Here is an 18,755-nt window from a genome sequence, read left to right as displayed (position 1 = left end):
GCATGAGCAGGGGAGGGGCAGAGAGAGAGGGAGACACAGAATCCAAAGCAGGCTCCAGGCTCTGAGCTGTCAGCACAGAGCCTGACATGGGGCTTGAACCCACAAACCAAACCATGAGATCATGACCTGAGGTGAAGTCAATTAATTACCAGACTGAGCCACCCAAGCAGCCCTCTTGAGTTTGTTTTTAAAGAAGCAACACCTTACTTATCACAAAGGCAACCTCCTGGAAGAATCCTTCCACCAATGGACAAAGTTATCTTCCACTACCACTAAGGCATCGTGGGCCCTAGCTACAGGTACCATGTGCTCCCTCATCCAGGTCTGGGTGGCCTGGAGCCTACATGCGCCAAGCTAGCAGGAGCAAAGCCACCAGCTGAGCACCTTCTCCAAGCTGTGAAGACAGCCCCTAAGTCAACAGCCCACTCACTCTCTCATTTGGTGATCCTAACACAGGCACCAACACTGATCTGCATATTCACGAGCAGCGCAAGACCAGCAAATTAAACCAAGTCTCTCTAAGGAACAGCATAAAGGCTATCTCTCCTGAGTTAACATCCCCAACAAACCATCTTCCAACAGGCGGTCCTGATGAATAAGCCGCTACACTAGTACATCTGAAAACTAATACAACATTATGTGCCAACCTTTTTCAAATTTAAGGGGAGGCGGGGTAGGAAGGGCAGCCAGACTGGCACAATCGCCTAATCTTCTGCAAGTACTCCCCAAAAGCTTAAGAACCGTATCTTATTTTTCAGAATATTGTTCTTTGGAAGGGTGAAGGGAATACTTTTGTTTTTCAAGAGCAGGATTCTAAAGATGGCTCCATTGTATACAAATGAAAACCTGAGCCTAGAAGAAAAGAACTTCACAATCCTGAAATCCAAACAAAATCTACCCACAGTAGTCATGTAACTTATCCTTGAAAGGTCCAAGACAAGACGAACTATTTTGGTCAGTTACCAGAAGCTGGTAAGATAGCAGAAATCTCACTAAAGAAATGTAAGTGGGGGAGGATCTCCAGTTTTCACCTCTAAACCCCACCCCACTTCCAGCCACCTTCTCACTGTTGAGGAAAGTGTCCACCAGCCATCCTACTACATCTGGATGGATTTGGAACCTCAGGTGGCCTTTGCCACCTTGATTCCCAAGAAGGGTACCATCTTCCAGGCTGGCAATGGGAGACCAGGAAGGAGTGATTCAGGTCTATTTAAGCTAGTAGTTTCCAGAACACTAAAGGGTCTACCTAGATCCAAATCCAGAGGGGCTAGTGAGTACCCAGGCAGGCAGCAGGGTTAGTGTCGTCCACCCACAAACCTTCCAGATCCCCCAAGCCGAGATTCAGGCAGGAGAGTAGACTTGATAGAATTCTAGAAATCCAGTCTGACACTAGGTCTTCAAATACAAAACAAACTACAACCATCTGACCAACCAAGCTTCCCTAAGTAGCAGAATTGTTTCTTTGACCATCAAGGCCCAGGTCAAATAGTCAATACTATCTGGTAACTTCTCAGAAGTGGCTGGAACTGTCCACCAACCACACCATGGCATTGATAGCCCTGACTGAAGCCACACAGCTAGCCCAGAAGTCCTGAGGCCTTGCCACAAGGTCCAGGCCAATGAAATGATCCTTGGCCCCAGATGCTTCATTACTGCTACACATTCTGACGATGTACCACAGCAATCACAAAAATCACAAGACTGACTAAAACGCTGCAAAGTGAGAAGGGATAAACTATAATGACGGCAACATCTATCAGTAAAAAGTGGCTTACACTACACACACCAATTAAGAACAAATGGGGGGGGGGGGGGCGCCTGGGTGACTCAGTCAGTTGAGCGTCCGACTTCAGCTCAGGTCATGATCTCGCAGTTGACGAGTTCGAGCCCCACATCAGGCTCCGTGCTGACAGTTCAGAGTCTGAAGCCTGCTTTGGACTCTGTATGTGTCTCTCTCTCTGCCCTTCCCCTGCTCATACTCTGTCTCTGTCTCAAAAGTAAACATTAAAAAAAATAAAAAGAACAAATTGGGAAATGATGTCAACAGATGCTACACCTTCCTGACAATGTATCCAACAAAACTATAAGAGGATGTCAGGAACAAAGGGGATCCCCAGGGAGGATGTTCACAGAACCATCAACTGTTCTCACCGTCACCAGCCCTAAGGGTAAACTGAGGCTAAGATGGAGGTGAGGATGGGCTACACCTGGCTTCTCTCAATCATCAGAGCTCACCAGTGGACTGCATGGACACTTCCCATCACTTATCCTCACAGAAGGGTCACGAGAATGAGGAAGAGAAGGGACGAAGTAGACACAGGGCCCCACTTGCTAGTTCTCCTGACATGACTGGCATCTAAAGGAGAAGGAAGGAAACTGCACTGAAGATCGGACACCTGGAGAACCCTGCTCCAAGAGGAGCAAAGCAGCCAAGGCCAAACTGCCCCTACAAAAGCACAGTTCTTAATCTTAAGAACAGTTAAGGGCCTACCTCCCAAGGTGCAATGGTGAGGAGATCAGAGTCTTACAATTTACTTGCTGTTTCTGTCTCCAGTCAGAGTATTCCTTGCTGGTAAGAAGTTTTAGTACTAAAACTCTGAGGTATTAAGAGGTACAATGCAAATGTCACATGAAATCTCTGCCTTAAAAGGCATAAAGAAATCTGCAAACACCACACAGGCTCAAATTGTGCCCTCACTGGGACATTGCCTACACCTGAGACTAACCCCAGAGTAAGCTGGAGGCCCCACAAAAGGCAGAACTCTGCCACACAAAGTCCATGTCCAACATGGACTGGTGTGTCTTTCTTCCATTTGCACATGCCAGAGTAACCGCACATGTCAGGCTCTATTCCAGCAAGCAGGGCCAGCAGACACAAACATATGCATGTATACGGCCACCCTAGACACACATGTACAAGTACACATGCACATATGCATACATACACCCAGGATCAGCACATGTGCACACAAAGGACCAATACACTTAGGCCACCATACTGGGCCAACACACTTTGTCCTCCAGGCAAAGGCACAGTTCTAAACCATCAAATGTTGAAAACATAGACCACACATCCCCAAGAAATACTGTCCTAAGCTGGGCCAGGTCCAAAGTGACCTACAACGTCCACCTCACTCCAGTGTCTCTGAAGCACAGTCTTGCCAAGACAATCCATCCCCCAAGCAAGACATTCCCTGGTAAGTCACCCAGGGTCCCAGGCCATCAGCCTCCCTGAAAAGGATATTGCAAGACCAGCAAAGGTACAAAGGGGCAGGTCTACAAGGGTGGTGGTATTCACTTACCTAAGTCTTTACTGTGTCAGCCTTGCAGCGGACCCTCCTGCCTCCACCAAGGCCCACTCTACTGCCCTGCTCTGCCTCCAGCTGCTTCACACAGACCCAGGTACTATCAAACCTTTCAGCACCAAGATCCAGCCTGAGACCCAGGCCCTGCAGATCTGTCCCCAAGACCACAGTGACTCTGCTGTCCCCATGGTCCAGGCCTCCTCCTGAGGTTTAGGTAGGTGAGGGCCTAACTCTTCATTGAGAAAGTGACCATTAGGCACACAGAATCAAAGTGCTACAGAAAAGCCCACTGACAACAACTTCTGAGACACGGAGAGAATCACCTTTAACATACTGACAAGAGATTTTATTACTAAAGGAGAAAAGAAAAGTATAATAGTGGCTAACGGGGCACCTGGGTGGCTCAGTCGGTTGACTGTCCGACTTCAGCTCAGGTCATGATCTCACGGTCCATGAGTTCGAGCCCCACATCAGGCTCTGTGCTGTCAGTTCAGAGCCTGGAGCCTGCTTCGGATTCTGTGTCTCCCTCTCTCTCTGCCCCTCCCCCACTCATGCTCGGTCTCTCAAAAAATGAATGAATGTTAAAAAAAAATTTTTAAAAATAACAGTGGCTAACTATTATTGAATTCTTGGGGCACCTGGGTGGCACAGTCGGTTAAGTGTCCGACTTTGGCTCAGGTCATAATCTCAGTCTGTGAGTTCGAGCCCGGCATCAGGCTCTGCACTGACATTGCAGAGTCTGGAGCCTGCTTCAGATTCTGTCTCCCTCTCTCTCTGCCCCTCCTCTGCTCACACTCTCTCAAAAATAAACAAACATTAAAAAAAAATTAAAAAAAACAATTATTGAATTCTTTATTTGATGCAGAATGCCAGCACTTTACATGCCTGATTTCATTTAATCCTCATAACATCAGAATGAGGTCCTGCCAATGCTACCCACTTCACATGGGGTACTGCCAATGTTACTCACACTTTACACAGGGTATTGCCATTACTACCCCTCCTTCACATGAGGTAATACCATTGATGTTCACACTTCACACAGGGTACTGCCACTGATGCCCACACTTGACAGGTGAGAAAACTTAGGGTGAGAGAGAAGTCAAGGTGATTGGCCAGGGTCAGAGGGCTAAGAAGTCAAAGATCCAAACCCAGGTCAGCCATCTCTAAGGCCCAGGCTCAAATATGAACCACTTTACTATCAGGGACAGTCTGACTTTGAAACCATCCTGGGGCTGGATCCTTCCCAAGGCTCTGGGAAAACTTCCTAGAGCAAAGATCAGCACACCCACAATTCCTCCTCTAAGAGCACACTAACTTAACCCTTTACTAAACTGCTGGAAACCTCATGGAGGAGTGAGCCTCAACTGTGCAAGCTGTATCCTGTGGACCGTGCAACAAATTCACTGACTCATGTGCATCCTCCATTTTTGTAAAAGGCACAAAACCGCTCAGAGGTTGACAAAGCACATAATTTCTGAGCCTCTACCTACCAAAGTACAAGCCAAAAGAAGGGGCTTAAAGGAACTGATCAACACTGCCAGCCTGGGTCACAAACCAGGACCAAATTCCATCTTCATTTCCAGTAAGATGTACACACACACCAACCACACTCTAGCACACTATGGGAAACCAGGGTCCCTTAGCAGGAAGATGTGTGCAGATTTCTCTCCTTTCCGTAAGAACAGCACAGGACTCACAAGTGTGAAGCAGTAAACAGAGCAAACAGACTAGTGGGAAGAAGATTGGTCCCCTGGCCACTGACACAACAGAGTGAGAGGACATAGGGCTCAGGGACAACCCAGGCCCTATAGAGAGGGCTTCCCAGGGTGGGCAGGAGCCAAGACACATGCCAGCCCTCCCATCTCTGTACATATGGCACCAGGCTGCTGCCCTCACTTAACTCACCTGATTCTCACTCCCATCCTCAACCCCCAAATCAGGACCCCAACAGTATCTTGTTCATCGCCAACCAGGTGCCACTCTGGAACCCAAGTCATTCTTTTCCAAGTGCCAAATCCCCAAGGCCCCTTCCTTCCTGCAACCACAAGCCCCCTCTCCCCCAATACTAGCGTCGTCACTCTGTGGGACGCCCACCTGTCTTCTCTCCTGGACTCTGCCAAAAGAGCCATGATTTGAAAACATTTCAGCAATGCGTGAAACAAGGAAACTTTCTCAAACCAGGAAGCAGCAGCTGTTGGAATAATTCATGTGAATGTTTCAGAGAAGCATCAATTGCTCTGGGTCTTTCTGGAAAAGTGTTGAAGACCTCAGGTTGGAAAATCCTCAGAATCTAGAAAATGCAGGTTACCAACCAGTTCCTAGGCCACTGGAATCACATCAAGCCTCTTCCTGGTCCCTCTAATTGCTACAAGTTCTTAGATTACAGGCTGTGTCCCTCTAATTTTCATCCATCTGTCACTACTTCACAAACTTTTCCTACCATGTACAAGATGGCCCCTCTTATGTTTTATTCCTTCACCTATTATTTATTGCACTTTCTTCTAACACAAAGCACTATCAGCTGGGAAAGAGGAGACATAAGAACAGATCAAGTTCTGTACCTTCTCCCACCAACAGAGGTGGCCACCAACCTACCAGATTCACAGACATGCTCCTTGAGGGTTCTAGAGGTCACACAGGGCCTTCATGCTTCAACCCACTATATCCTCCCATCCTGGCCATGTAAAACAAAGAGGAGCCATCCAGTACCATGGGCCAAGCTGTCTAATACCCAGCTTCTCCCAGGCAGTAGCTACTACCATGGATCACCTTCTCCAGGACCCAGCTCACCTCACCTTTGCTCAAACTCAGCATCCTTAAAACCAAAGACCCACAATCTTGGGCCCCATGTCACCTTCCAGTCTTCACGCTGCTGCTACCTCTTGGACAGGCTCCTACCCACTCTTCCCTCTCTCTCAGGGTTCCCTATCCTATCTCGCTTCTGTGGCCATAAGACCCTAGAGGGCAGGAAAAGACCATCACCAGACCCCAGGGGCAAAGCACAGACTGAGCAGGGGAAGGAACCCCAGTTGTTAAATGGACAGATGACTTGTTCTCAGCCCCTGGTATCCAGCTAATCCCCACCCAATCTCCTTGCACAGTGTCTCTGGCACCTGTCCCTGTTTTTTATTCCCCACCAGGCAAATCCAAGACTGTATTAGCTCATGCCTGCCTTTTCTCAACCTCCCTTTTTCCTGACTTCTCTGCTCAATTCAAGTGAACATTCTCCTCACAAATCTGAGGGTTCTTGATGCTTTTCAGATGAAGTGTAAACAGTCTTCCATTTAAGGTCATCAATAATAATTGGAACAACCTGCATTTTTTTTTTTTTTTAAACCTTACTTCCCACTTTGACTTTCTATAAACCCTGAGGTCCGAGAGGGTTATCTGCCAACTCCATTCATCCTTGATGCTCCAATGCAAGGGAACACTCCTTGTAAATGGTCTAGTCCAACATCACCAACCTTCTTCACAAGAGCTGTAGACCTCCTGAGACCAAGAAAACCATCGCTTCTCAGAATAATATGCTGAAGGATGGAGGGAGATAAATCAGATGTCCCATCTTTTTCACATCGTGGCATATAACAACAATTACATTGGCACAGCGCACTGGAGTAAAATAAGGGCTACTCACAGCCCGGGGCTAGGGCCACCTGGCTGCAAGGACATCTCTGTATCCCTGTCACCCATCCCAGCCAGCCTACTAAGAAGCTCTTCTTAGATAATCCTACAGTCAGCAACACATCTCCTGCTCTGTTCATTCCACTATGTGGTGATAAGAAGCCTGTACTTCATTTCACTCCACGGGGCACCTTCCAGAGCAGTTTAGGCTCTCAAATGTTGATGGTTAACTTTTTTTTTTTTTTTCAACGTTTATTTATTTTTGGGACAGAGAGAGACAGAGCATGAACGGGGAAGGGACAGAGAGAGAGGGAGACACAGAATCGGAAACAGGCTCCAGGCTCTGAGCCATCAGCCCAGAGCCTGACGCGGGGCTCGAACTCACGGACCGTGAGATCGTGACCTGGCTGAAGTCGGACGCTTAACCGACTGCGCCACCCAGGCGCCCCAATGGTTAACTTTTTAAAGTAACTTTTTAAAAAAAAAGGCCAACAGTGGCTCATAGACTCAGAAGGCTGGTTAAACAGACCAAAGTTACCCTAATTGTTCCAAGCAATTTAAGTTTCCTTTTTCCCTTAAGCAATAAACCAAGGCAACAGAGTAGACAAGCTCTCCCACCATCTTAACCTTCACAAAAGATAGGTGCATGCCTGAAATGCTCATCCAATGCTAAGCCCCTTCCCCAGGTGGTGACCTGTCCACTCTCACTGCCTTTTTTTGGCAGGGTCACTTGATCTTACCTCTAAAAAAGCAAAAACAAAAACAAAAACCCCAACCATACCCTCTGAGGGGGTGAGTATTTGCCCACTGGCACCATAAGTAGAAAAGGCCTCTGTCAGATCATGACTCACAGGGCGTCCTGGAATCCCTCATGGCCACCACCCCCAATCTTCTCTCTTCCAAACAAAACATGTTCAATCTCTCTAACCAGTTTTGTGATACAGTTTAAAGACCATTCCAGCACAGGTTGTGCTGTTCTAGAATCATCTAGCACCCTTAGCTGGGTATTAAGCCCCTACCCCCCCAGCACAGCCAACCACTAAATGTCAGCATCTGACATTTAGCCCATTCCACCTTATTTCCATGGTTGCTTTTTTTGATCTTGAAATGGTCATCCACATATCACCTGAAGAATTTCTGCAAGAAGTGCCATTACTTTTTTTTTTTTTTAACGTTTATTTATTTTTGAGACAGAGAGACAGAGCATGAACGGGGGAGGGGCAAAGAGAGAGGGAGACACAGAACTGGAAGCAGGCTCCAGGCTCTGAGCCATCAGCCCAGAGCCTGACGCGGGGCTCGAACTCACGGTCCGTGAGATCGTGACCTGAGCTGGAGTCGGACGCTCAACCGACTGAGCCACCCAGGAGCCCCATACTTTTTTTTTTTTAATAGACCAGGAGAAATAGTTTTATGCTCTTAAAATTGGAAGTCTTCATACACTCAATTCCAGAACAGGAAACACTGCTACAGTTTTTTTTTGGTTTTGTTTTTTTAAAGGCAGCCCTAAGATTCCAAAAGCAGCCCTGAGATCTTCCTCTCTATGTCCTGTCCCATCCTCACACTGTAGACACCATGATGACCTCAGGGCTCAAAAAACAAGGCCCTTTGGGAATTAAGTTGTGTACCTGTATTGATGAGCACCGGATGATGTATGGAATTGAATTACTATATTATACACCTAAAACCAGTACAACATTGTATTAACTATAATTAAAATAAAAACTTAAAAAAAAAAAAAAAAGATGAGGCCATGAGGAAGGAAACCTGCCAAAGGACCTCCTGATTAGGGAGGAGGAACAAAGGAGAAAACAAAACTGAGCAAACCATAAAGAAATAAGGATGACATAGGGTGCTTAGCTGACTTGGTCGGTAGAGCGTGCAACTTTTGATTTCAGGGTTGTAAGTTCGAGCCCCATGTTGGGTGTAGAGATCACTTAAAAATAAAATCTTTCAGGGGCACCTGGGTGGCTCAGTCAGTTAAGTGTCTGCCTTCCGCTTGGGTCATGATCTCACCGTTTGTGAGTTCGAGCCCTGCACTGGGCTCTGTGCTGAAAGCTCAGAGCCTGGAGCCTGTTGGGATTCTGTGTCTCCATCTGTCTCTGCTCCTTCCCCACTCGTTCGTGTGTGTGCTCTCTCTTTCTCAAAACTAAATAAACATTAAAAAAAAAATTAATAATAAATAAATAATAAAATCTTTCAAAAGGAAAGAAAAAAGAAATAAGGATGACAGAAATCAGATCAAGGAAACTGCAGTAGAGAACAGACAGCTACATTCTCCTCCCTTTTGCAAATTAAACCAGGGGCAGGTCACTCCCCTCAGGCCTCAGTTTCCAGTTTCAACATCAAGAGCTGCCCTACCCATCTTGAAGTCTGTGCTGTGTTCAGTAAAACTAAAATGGCACACAGAAGCAACATAGTCCCAGGTGAATCCTAAAACTTGTCTGGGGCCCAAGGACCAAACATAGTTACATTTCTAATGCTCTGCCTGACAAATATAAATTGACTATAAGGCTGCAATTACATTTCCATCCAGACTTACTATGTAAAATCTTTCCCTAAGAAAACTTCAAAAGCAGACCAGACATAACTCCTACACTACTGACAGCTGAGGTTCCCACCTCCTCCTCAGACCTCAGCAGAGACAAAAGCCTCAACAATAGAAACTAAAGTTTGGGAAGGGGAAGCAAGAGACAGATGACCCACATACAAACTGCTGAGAAGGTCAATTAATCAAACAAAAATGTTAAGGAAAACACTAATCAAACCCTGGAAATCTCCCAGGGTTCCAATGCATATTAGAGAATCCCAAGGAGGGCACAGATTCAGAATCCTCTGAAAAAAAACACTGCCATTGAAGAGGTAGGTATTTACGCTTTACATGCACAAAAATAACACATGAGACAACAAAAAATGAAGTTCAGGCATTCTGTCAATGATACAGAAGTCCTGGGGCACGCGGGTAGCTCAGTAGGATAAGCCTCCGACTCCTGATTTCAGCTCCGGTCATGATCTCACAGTTCATAAATTGGAGCCCCGAGTAGGGCTCTGTACTGACAGTGTGGAGCCTGTTTGGGGATTCTCTCTCTCCCCCGCCCCTTCTCTGCTCCTCCCTGCTCTTGCTCTCTCTCAAAATAAATGAATTTAAAAAAAAAAAAAAAAAGGGGGGCACCTGGGTGGCTCAGTCCGTTAAGCGTCCGACTTTGGCTCAGGTCACGATCTCGTGGTGCACGAGTTCGAGCCCCATGTCGGCCTCTGTGCTGACAGCTCAGAGCCTAGAGCCTGCTTCGGATTCTGTGTCTCCCTCTCTCTCTGTCCCTCCCCCACTTACACTCTGTCTCTCTCTCTCTCTCTCAAAAATAAATAAACATTGGGGCGCCTGGGTGGCGCAGTCGGTTGAGCGTCCGACTTCAGCCAGGTCACGATCTCGCAGTCTGTGGGTTCGAGCCCCGCGTCGGGCTCTGGGCTGATGGCTCGGAGCCTGGAGCCTGTTTCCGATTCTGTGTCTCCCTCTCTCTCTGCCCCTCCCCCGTTCATGCTCTGTCTCTCTCTGTCCCAAAAATAAATTAAAAAATAAATAAATAAATAAATAAATAAACATTAAAAAATTAAAAAAAAAAAAAAAAAAAAAAAGGATACATAAATCCTGAGAATATCACAGGTCCGGAGTAACTTGACCAATTCAATTAATGCCTTTGAACCAAGATTTCAGTTTGCTACACTCCTACTTTCCCCAAACCACTGAGCAACTGGGAAAAATAGGTTTCCTCTGTGGATGCAAATAAGGTTGCAGTGGCTAAGTTTTCAGAACTTGCTGAGTAAGCTTGTCCAAAACACACAAGAAAACTCTCTTATCAATGCCACAAAAATCCACCAGCTACAAACTTGAGTGAAGAGAATACTGGCCTGAAACCTGCTCACCTCCAAGGTCATGTTGAGCTACTGTCTCTAAAGTAAGAATGAGGTGAGTACAGTTTAACAGCCACTGACTCAGAGGCTAATTGCACAGAACAACCGGGATTAGAGTACATGTTATGCTGGGATTATATGCAGGTTTAAGGCCACAGGGTTTTTTGCTTTTGTTTTTCCCCTTTTCTTTTCCCACTTCCCTTCCAAATAATTTGGCCACCTTTTTAGGTGAGAGAGAGCTAGCTCCCTACAATGAGCTCTGAAGACCACTAAATTATGGTGGGATTTTGTTATAAACAAAATACAGCTCCTTAATCTGAGTGTTTCATTGTTTGTGATAATTTGAGATGTGAGACCTTATAGAGATCATCATGTAGTTGTCATCTGAGGCGAGGATTTTGTCTCAGAGGTGAATGGAGGAGCAAGAACTGGGCTACCTCCTACTTGTGAACGTTTCCCACTTGTCCTTAGAGCCATCCTATGAGATCAAAGGTATGTTCCCTGTCTATAGATGGTAAAGCTGAGGCCAGCCAGGTAGCCAGGCAACCCGTCCAAAGCTGAAAAGCAGTAGACTGTAGTCAGTAATGATACCAGATCTGTCCATTCCCAAGCCAGTTTGAGAACTGTAAGTTTGGAAGAAGACTAGGATTCAGGTCTGGGTTCTCCAATTTGCCACTGCATGTACCATCAAGGAGACCCACTTCCCATCCCTGACCAGAATCTACTCAGGGATAAAGCCAGAAGTGCAAGAGCCGTGTCTTGGTTCTTAAAGGCAAGGCCCCCCATGACAGATAGGCCTGGCAAACAACTTCCCACCTCTCAGATACAGGGACTGTTCCTGAAAATCAGAACATGGGATTTAGCAAAGTCAGGAAAGGTGCTATCTCCTTTACCCTAGTAGACCTCCACCAACCCAGCTATTCTGTATCTCTAGGGAGGTGCTAAGGCTAGTGGAAAAAACAAGCAAAATCTGAAATCAGAAAAGCTGATGCCCACTCCCGGTTGTAAAATAATCAGCAAGGTGGCCCTTAGAAAGCATCACCCTCAAGGCCCCTAGGTGCCTCAGTCGATTAAGCATCCAACTTCAGCTCAGGTCACAATCTCACGGTTCCTGAGTTCAAGCTCCATGTGGGGCTCTGTGCTAACAGCTCAGAGCCTGGAACCTGCTTCAGATTCTGTCTCCCTCTCTCTCTGCTCCTCCCCCACTCATACTTGGTCTCTGTCTCTCAAAAATAAATCTTAAAAATAAAGAAAAAAATCACCCTCTATAGGGGACTTCACCTTCTTCCATCTGGAATATGGAGATAGGCTATGGCTCCAAGGGGAACAGAGCAGACAGTGACAGGCTTTGTCCCTGAAAGTTGTGAAGGTGCAAAGCAGCACCTTTGTGCTCTGCCTTGTCCATTCTAATTGTTAATAATACTCACTAAACCGTACATGCACCAGGCCTTGTGCTAAGCCACTTGCATTTCTTATATCATTCCCAACTCAGTTGTTCAAGGTAGACATGACCTCCTTTTTAGAAGGGGAAACGGGGCACCTGGGTGGCTCGTTAAGTTGGTTAAGTGTCCAACTCTTCATTTTGGCTCAGGTCATGATCTCAGTTTCATGACTTCGAGCCCCATGTCTGGCTCTGCACACTGACCTTCAAGAGCCTGATATTGGGATTCTCCCTCTCCTTGCTCTCTGACCCTCCTCCGCTCATGCTCTGTATCTCTCAAAATAAGCAAATAAATAAAAACTAGAAAGAAAGAAAGAAAGAAAGAAAGAAAGAAAGAAAGAAAGAGAGAGAAAGAGAAAGGAAGGAAGAGGAAACAGAGGGCAAGGTTCAGCAAGGTGACATCACTAGGAAGTGGCAAGTGAAGCTTACACCCAACCTGTTTGAGGCAAAGCCAGGGCTGGCCCATGACACTACTGCAGGGACCTGCTGCCTAAGAATAGGCACACTAAGAAGTCTCACTTCTCACCCAGCAAACAGCAGGCAGCCCCGAATGAGGAGCTAGTTGGCCACTATAGTATGGCAGTATTTTTTAAAGTGTGCTCAAAGGCAGGGACGCCTGGGTGGCTCAGTCAGTTAAATGTCTGACTTTGGCTCAGGTCATGATCTCACAGTTCACGAGTTCAAGCCCCACGTTGGACCCTGTGCTAACAGCTCAGAGCCTGGAGCCTGCTTCAGATTCTGTGTCTCCCTCTCTCCCTGCCCCTCCCCTGCTCTCTCTCTCAAAAATACACATTAAAAAAAAAAAAAAAAAAAGATTCAGCAGCTCTTCCTGCCCACAGGTCCTGTCCCTGTGCTTTAATATAATCACCCTTTTGCACCAAAAAAAAACCCCTATATATATATTCTTCAACCTTCAACAAGTAGAGACTCTCTCACTGCCTCTACCACTCACTAACCTAACCACTGCCACTGCCCCCCACCCCCAGCTGCAGCTTTTAAGGCCAAGCAGCCTCAAAGGCCTACCATCTCAAACCTACCCCAAAACACCTGAAAGCCCACTTTCAGGTACTGTCCATATCCTGTCAGCACATTCTATCTCAGATGTTGAAGGTCTCTCTGATTCTCAGACAGATACTGTCTTCAGTCCTTTCATATAAGGAACCAAGAAACAAGGCAGAAAGACCACTGACAAACTTGCCTGGGAAACAGAGTTACCTTTCTGAAGATCAAGCCAAAGTGGGTGCAGGGACTGAGAAGCTCCACAGGCCCTTTTCCCTGACACCCTAGAGGGTTCCAGAGGATTCCCAGGCACTTCCTAAGGCTACCTGCAGGTATTCAATTAGAGTAAGTTCCTTTGTCTTCTAAAAGAATAACCTACATTTTCATCAGACAAAAAGAGGTCACAAATACAGCCTAGAAAACGAGAGGAGGGGCAATAAGCCCATGGTATGACATTCCTCTTGACTAAAAAGTCCTGGATCAACGTTTACCAGCATCTACAAGTATGCAGTATCTGTCCCCAGCTGGTACTTTTGTTTCTAAGAACACAGACTCACTACTTCTACTTTGCTGCCACCACTTCTGGTCCCCTGTCTCTTATCTCAACCTTCTTAACACGTGGCCTTCCTAATTCAATGCAAAGATACTAGTACATCACTAGAATAGCAACCTGAAGCCAGACTGTCTAACTCACCTTCTTAAAACAGCTCACAAAACTCAAGAGCATCCATTCTAACAACCAACCACACTAAGCAGGCAGCACAGTTCTGTGAGCCTCAAACTATGACATTGCCAACTTGTTCTTCTGGTTTTGCCACACTTCTAACCCAACAACTGTTACAAGGAAATCCCAGAGATGCTCTATTACCCCAAGACGACTACTCATAAAGACCTCACCTAATCACCTGTTTCATAATCTTTCCAGTTTTCTACAATGAGCATAAATTAACTCAATTATCAGGGGGAAAAAAGTCTAGGGAAAATAGCCTTGTTCATTCCATGTAATGGCACACATATATCACAAGTCCAAGCAAGTAGTTCTCCAGACAAGCATTTGAACTGCCCATGCTTTTAGAGGTTAGCACACCAACAGTCCGTAACTGAACTCCGTTACATTTTGGTTTCTGTTGAGAATTGACATGTCCAAGACTCCGAGGGTTATTCTTAATTTTCCCCCATGAGAACAAACATCAGAAAATGCCAATATCTGGGGGGCCTAGCTGCTCAATTGATAGAACATGTTACTCTTGGCCTCAGGGTTCTGAGTTCGAGCCCCACGTTATGGGTAGAGGTTACTTAAATAAAATAGGGGTGTCTGGGTGGCTCAGTCAGTTAAGCATCTAACTCTTGATTTTAGCTCAGGTCATGATCTCACATCATGGTTGTGAGATCAAACCCTGCATCCAGCTCTGTGCTAACAGCGAGGAACCTGCTTGGGATTCTCTCTCTCTGCCCCTCCCCTCTTCATGTGCTTGAGCTCTCACACTCACACACTCTCTCTCAAAATAAACATTTAAGATTTTTTTAATGTTTACTTATTTTTGAGAGAGAGAGAGAGAGAGAGAGAGAGAGAGAGAGAGGGAGTGCAAACACAGGCATGAGTGGGAGAGAGGCAAAGAGAGAAGGGAGACACAAAAACTGAAGCAGGCTGCAGGCTCTGAGCTGTCAGCACAGAGCCCAATGCGGGGCTCAAACCCATGAACTGCGAGATCATGACCCAAGCCAAAGTCAGACACTTAACCAACTGAGCCACTCAGGTGCCCCCAACCACGTAAAAATAAATAAAATAAATAGCTCTTTTAAAAAAAAAGAAAGAAAGAAAATGTTAGCATTTCAGAATGGCTTTGCTGCTTTCCCACCCATCAGAAGCATCTTTCAGTGATCTGCTGTCTAAGGCCCAAGGAAGTCCTAGCTGTGAACCTCATCACACCAGTCCCTGCCTTGTCCTCTCTGAAAGGGGTCCCACTGCTCTCAAGGTAAATCCCAGACCCTCTTATGTCTCCGTATCTCTCTCTGTTCCAACCACCCCAATCTTCCTTCAGTCTCACTCTACAAGAAATGCCATTCTTTTTCTCTTTACCTACTTAGCTCCCACTCATCCTCCAATCCCAGTTGGAGAAAGGCCCCCTTGAGTCTTGTTCACCAGGTCATGGTATCCTTTTCTCCTTGGCCCTTATAAATTTCCCCATGTTTAGGAGTTTAATTATGATTTCTCTCTCACTAATCTCATGGTAAACTCCACTGAGCAGGGATTCCTAACACAGTGCCCGAGGCACAGTGTGCACTCCGATATTTATTGAATAAATCAATCCAGAAATCATTCCTTGCCATGCCAGAAATTCGCAAAATAAATGATGCAAAACAAGTGAGAGCTACTAGAGAACTGAAAATTGGAGCCTTTAAAATGTGTTTTATTACTCAAATAAAAAAATATTTCTTGGAGTGCCTGGCTGGTTCAATCAGTTGAGCACACAACTCTCGATCTCAGGGTCACGAGTTTGAGCCCCATGTTGGGCATAGAGATTACTTAAGAATAATGATTTTAAGGGGCGCCTGGGTGGCACAGTCGGTTAAGCGTCCGACTTCAGCCAGGTCACGATCTCACGGTCCGTGAGTTCGAGCCCCGCGTCAGGCTCTGGGGTGATGGCTCGGAGCCTGGAGCCTGCTTCCAGTTCTGTGTCTCCCTCTCTCTCTGCCCCTCCCCCGTTCATGCTTTGTCTCTCTCTGTCCCAAAAATAAATAAAAAACGTTGAAAAAAAAAATTTAAAGAATAATGATTTTAAAAATATTTAATGCTTCTAATTTTTAAAATAATCACAAAGTACAGAGATACCAAAAAGGTTAAGGAGGAAAAACCCACTCCTAACCCTAATCCAGAGATTTTGTTGTTGACATTCTGATACAAATCCTTCCAGGATTTTTTCTACCTAAAGTAGCATCATTTCTTTCCTCACTACCAAAATATACAATTAGAGGATCTGCCAAATGATACTGCATTAATAGAGATGACTTGACATTAAAAAAAAAAAAAAAAAAAGTGATGTCATCTGAATAGAAATAACAATGCATCCAAATCGGTAATACAGGACCTATCCCAATTTCTACATCACATCCCAGATGAGAGGCAATCCTCTGTAAAAATCAGCTTCAGAATTTGTGGGGAGGAATAAGGGATGAAAAATCAAGAATGGGGGACTACATGAGGAAAGAATCCTGCAAATTGCTCTCAAAACCTCCGTTCTAAACTATTTTTTCTAGAAAAGGACCAACTTTTCTGAGTTGGAAGCTGAAGAAGCAAATGCAAAGGGGCACCTCTATGGCCTGGCTCCTTCAAGGCCAGCTGGTAACTCTGCTCTCTGAGGACAATGCAGGGCTACAATGGTGTCCCCAAGTCACAGGTCATCCCCCAACTCCCAGCAGAAGTGGACTGGAGCCTGGACAAGTAAATGGCTTCTTGTTTTAGGAGTGCCCAGGAAATGTTCACACAGTGGATTGCAAACAGGAGCATTCCTGGACTCTGGTGCCCAAAACATCAGGCTCAGTCAAGCCCAGCTCTGCCCCTCCACCACTCAGCAGCCTTGGACAAGCAGCCTGGCCTCCAAGAGCTTCAGTTCCCTCACCCATAATGTAGGGATTATATCCTCCACCCCACTGGAGTGTTATGGGCATGGAAGATGCCTGTGCACAACAGGCACTCAAATCTGGGGATTGGTATGGTCTATCAGCCCTCCTCCACAGCTTGCTGTCAGGTGTAACAGGCTACTAATCTTAGCATCCTGATCTGGTGCCAGCAAACATTATTTCACCTAATCTAACTTAAAAGAAAACTTGTAACCACTACCAGAAAGAAAAAGAACATCAAAGGACAGTCAGTACAAGTCTGAAGCAATTACACAGAAGGCTGTCTATCCCTCAGTTTCTGTGCTGCCACAGCCAGAAGGTGTCACTGTACGAAATGGACACACAGAACCAGTGACTTAACAAGCACTGTGTACTCAAGAAAACTGAAAGAAGTAAAAGGGTGAGGAAGAGAGAAAAAATTAAAGGCCCAAGTGACTCACCCGGACTTTGATCTAAAGAATCCAAAGCTCTCAAGATAAGGATGAACTACACAACTAAAGACGCTGGGTCAGATACACAAAATTAAACAGCCCCTGCAAAGTTCCCAAGGCAGGGCAGAAACGCGCACCCAAGGTTGATATTCAGTTCCTAAGGGAGGGATCCCCATTCATTTCTGGGTCCCAAAGTGTGCACACACACCAGTGTCAATCACGTTCCGGGCTGGGGCCCTGCCCATAAGCCTCTCCTTGTTAAAGTGATCAATTCCGATTCTTGGCAATAATCCCTTTAAAAGGCCAGCTGCTGCTGTCTAGTCACCGATGCCGACCCATTCCAGGTGGGGAAAAAAAGAAATCAATACAGCCACCGCCTAAATAGGGAGGCAAATTTAAAGTGTAGGTCCCTGTGACGGGCTCGAGCCCAGATGGGGAGGAAGGGTCCCCCGAACCCTGGGGTCAGGTAGTAAGGGCACGAGCGGGTAGAGGGACGGCCCTGCAGGCGTGGGCGCGCGGGGACTCTTATTCTGACACGGGATCCTCCGCCGCCGCCGTCGCCGCCGCCGCGGGGTTCAGAGCAGCGGCCAGGCCCGCCCGGGACCCCCGCCCCCCGTCCTGGGACCCCCCGCCCCGCGCGTCCACGTGCCGTCCGCCCGCCGCCCCCTCCCCCGCCCGTCCCAGCCGCTCGCAAGCGACCCCTGGAGGCCCAGCCCCTCCTCCAGCCCCGGAGGAAGCGCAGAAGGAAGGGGGGCGACGCCGAGACTTTCCGGGACCCCCACCCGGCCCGGCCCCCACGTGCCTGGGCGGCGTCGGAGCGCGGAACTTTCCAGGGTAGCGCTAGGAAGACGCTCCCAGAATACAAGGAGTAGATACAACTCACTCGCTCGCGCTCACTTTTCTATGCTCACGCGGGGTCCCTCAGAGCCCAGTGACCCCCTACCCTGCCCGACCCTCGCCGCCTCCGCCGCTTCGGGCTCCACCTCACGACCCCAGCCCCGACCCAAGCCCCCGGCCCCTGCTCCCCGCCAAGTTTGGTCCAGAACTTACCGGGCCGCGGGCCGGCCGGGCCCTAGGGCAGCGCGCAGGTTCGCTGCGCCGTGGGGCCGGGGTCGCCTGCGGGTCCGGGCGGCCGAGGGGCCGGGGGCGCCGGGCCGCGCGCGCTTGCTCCGCCTGTGGGGCCGCCCGGGCCCGCGGCGCTCGCTCCGCCGGTCCGCCCGCCCGCCCGCGCCGCCGGCCAGATAATGCGCCCCTCGGCCGCACACATGGAGCCCGGCGCCGGCGTCACCGCCCGGGACATGCGCACCAGGTCAGCGCGCCCGGCCCGCGGCCCCCAAAACACCGGGGAGCTCTTAAAGGCGACGCCGCCCGCCCGCGCCTGGCTGGGCGGGGACAGATGGTCGGTGGGCGTGGCCTTATTGTAGGGGC

At 47.6% G+C, this 18,755-nt stretch overlaps 1 protein-coding gene across 2 annotated transcripts in view; it reads right to left on the bottom strand.

Moving 5' to 3' along the window:
- The window catches only part of GATAD2A (GATA zinc finger domain containing 2A), a 103,988-nt gene that overhangs the window by 70,072 nt on the left and 15,161 nt on the right, over positions 1-18,755 (bottom strand). Inside the window, exon 1 of one of the 2 annotated variants that reach the window (XM_060630755.3) lies at positions 18,378-18,692. The exons of the other annotated variant lie outside the window; for it this stretch is intronic. The gene's annotated coding sequence lies outside the window, so the exon portion shown is untranslated. Of the gene's footprint in view, positions 1-18,377; positions 18,693-18,755 lie in introns of those variants that run through there. 2 annotated transcript variants of the gene reach the window in all.

This window comes from Panthera onca, chromosome A2 (assembly GCF_046562875.1).
Source record: "Panthera onca isolate mPanOnc1 chromosome A2, mPanOnc1 haplotype 2, whole genome shotgun sequence".
Classification (NCBI taxonomy): domain Eukaryota; kingdom Metazoa; phylum Chordata; class Mammalia; order Carnivora; family Felidae; genus Panthera; species Panthera onca.
The sequence above is the reverse complement of the archived record's forward strand: the minus strand, read 5'-3'. Positions and strand labels throughout refer to the sequence as shown.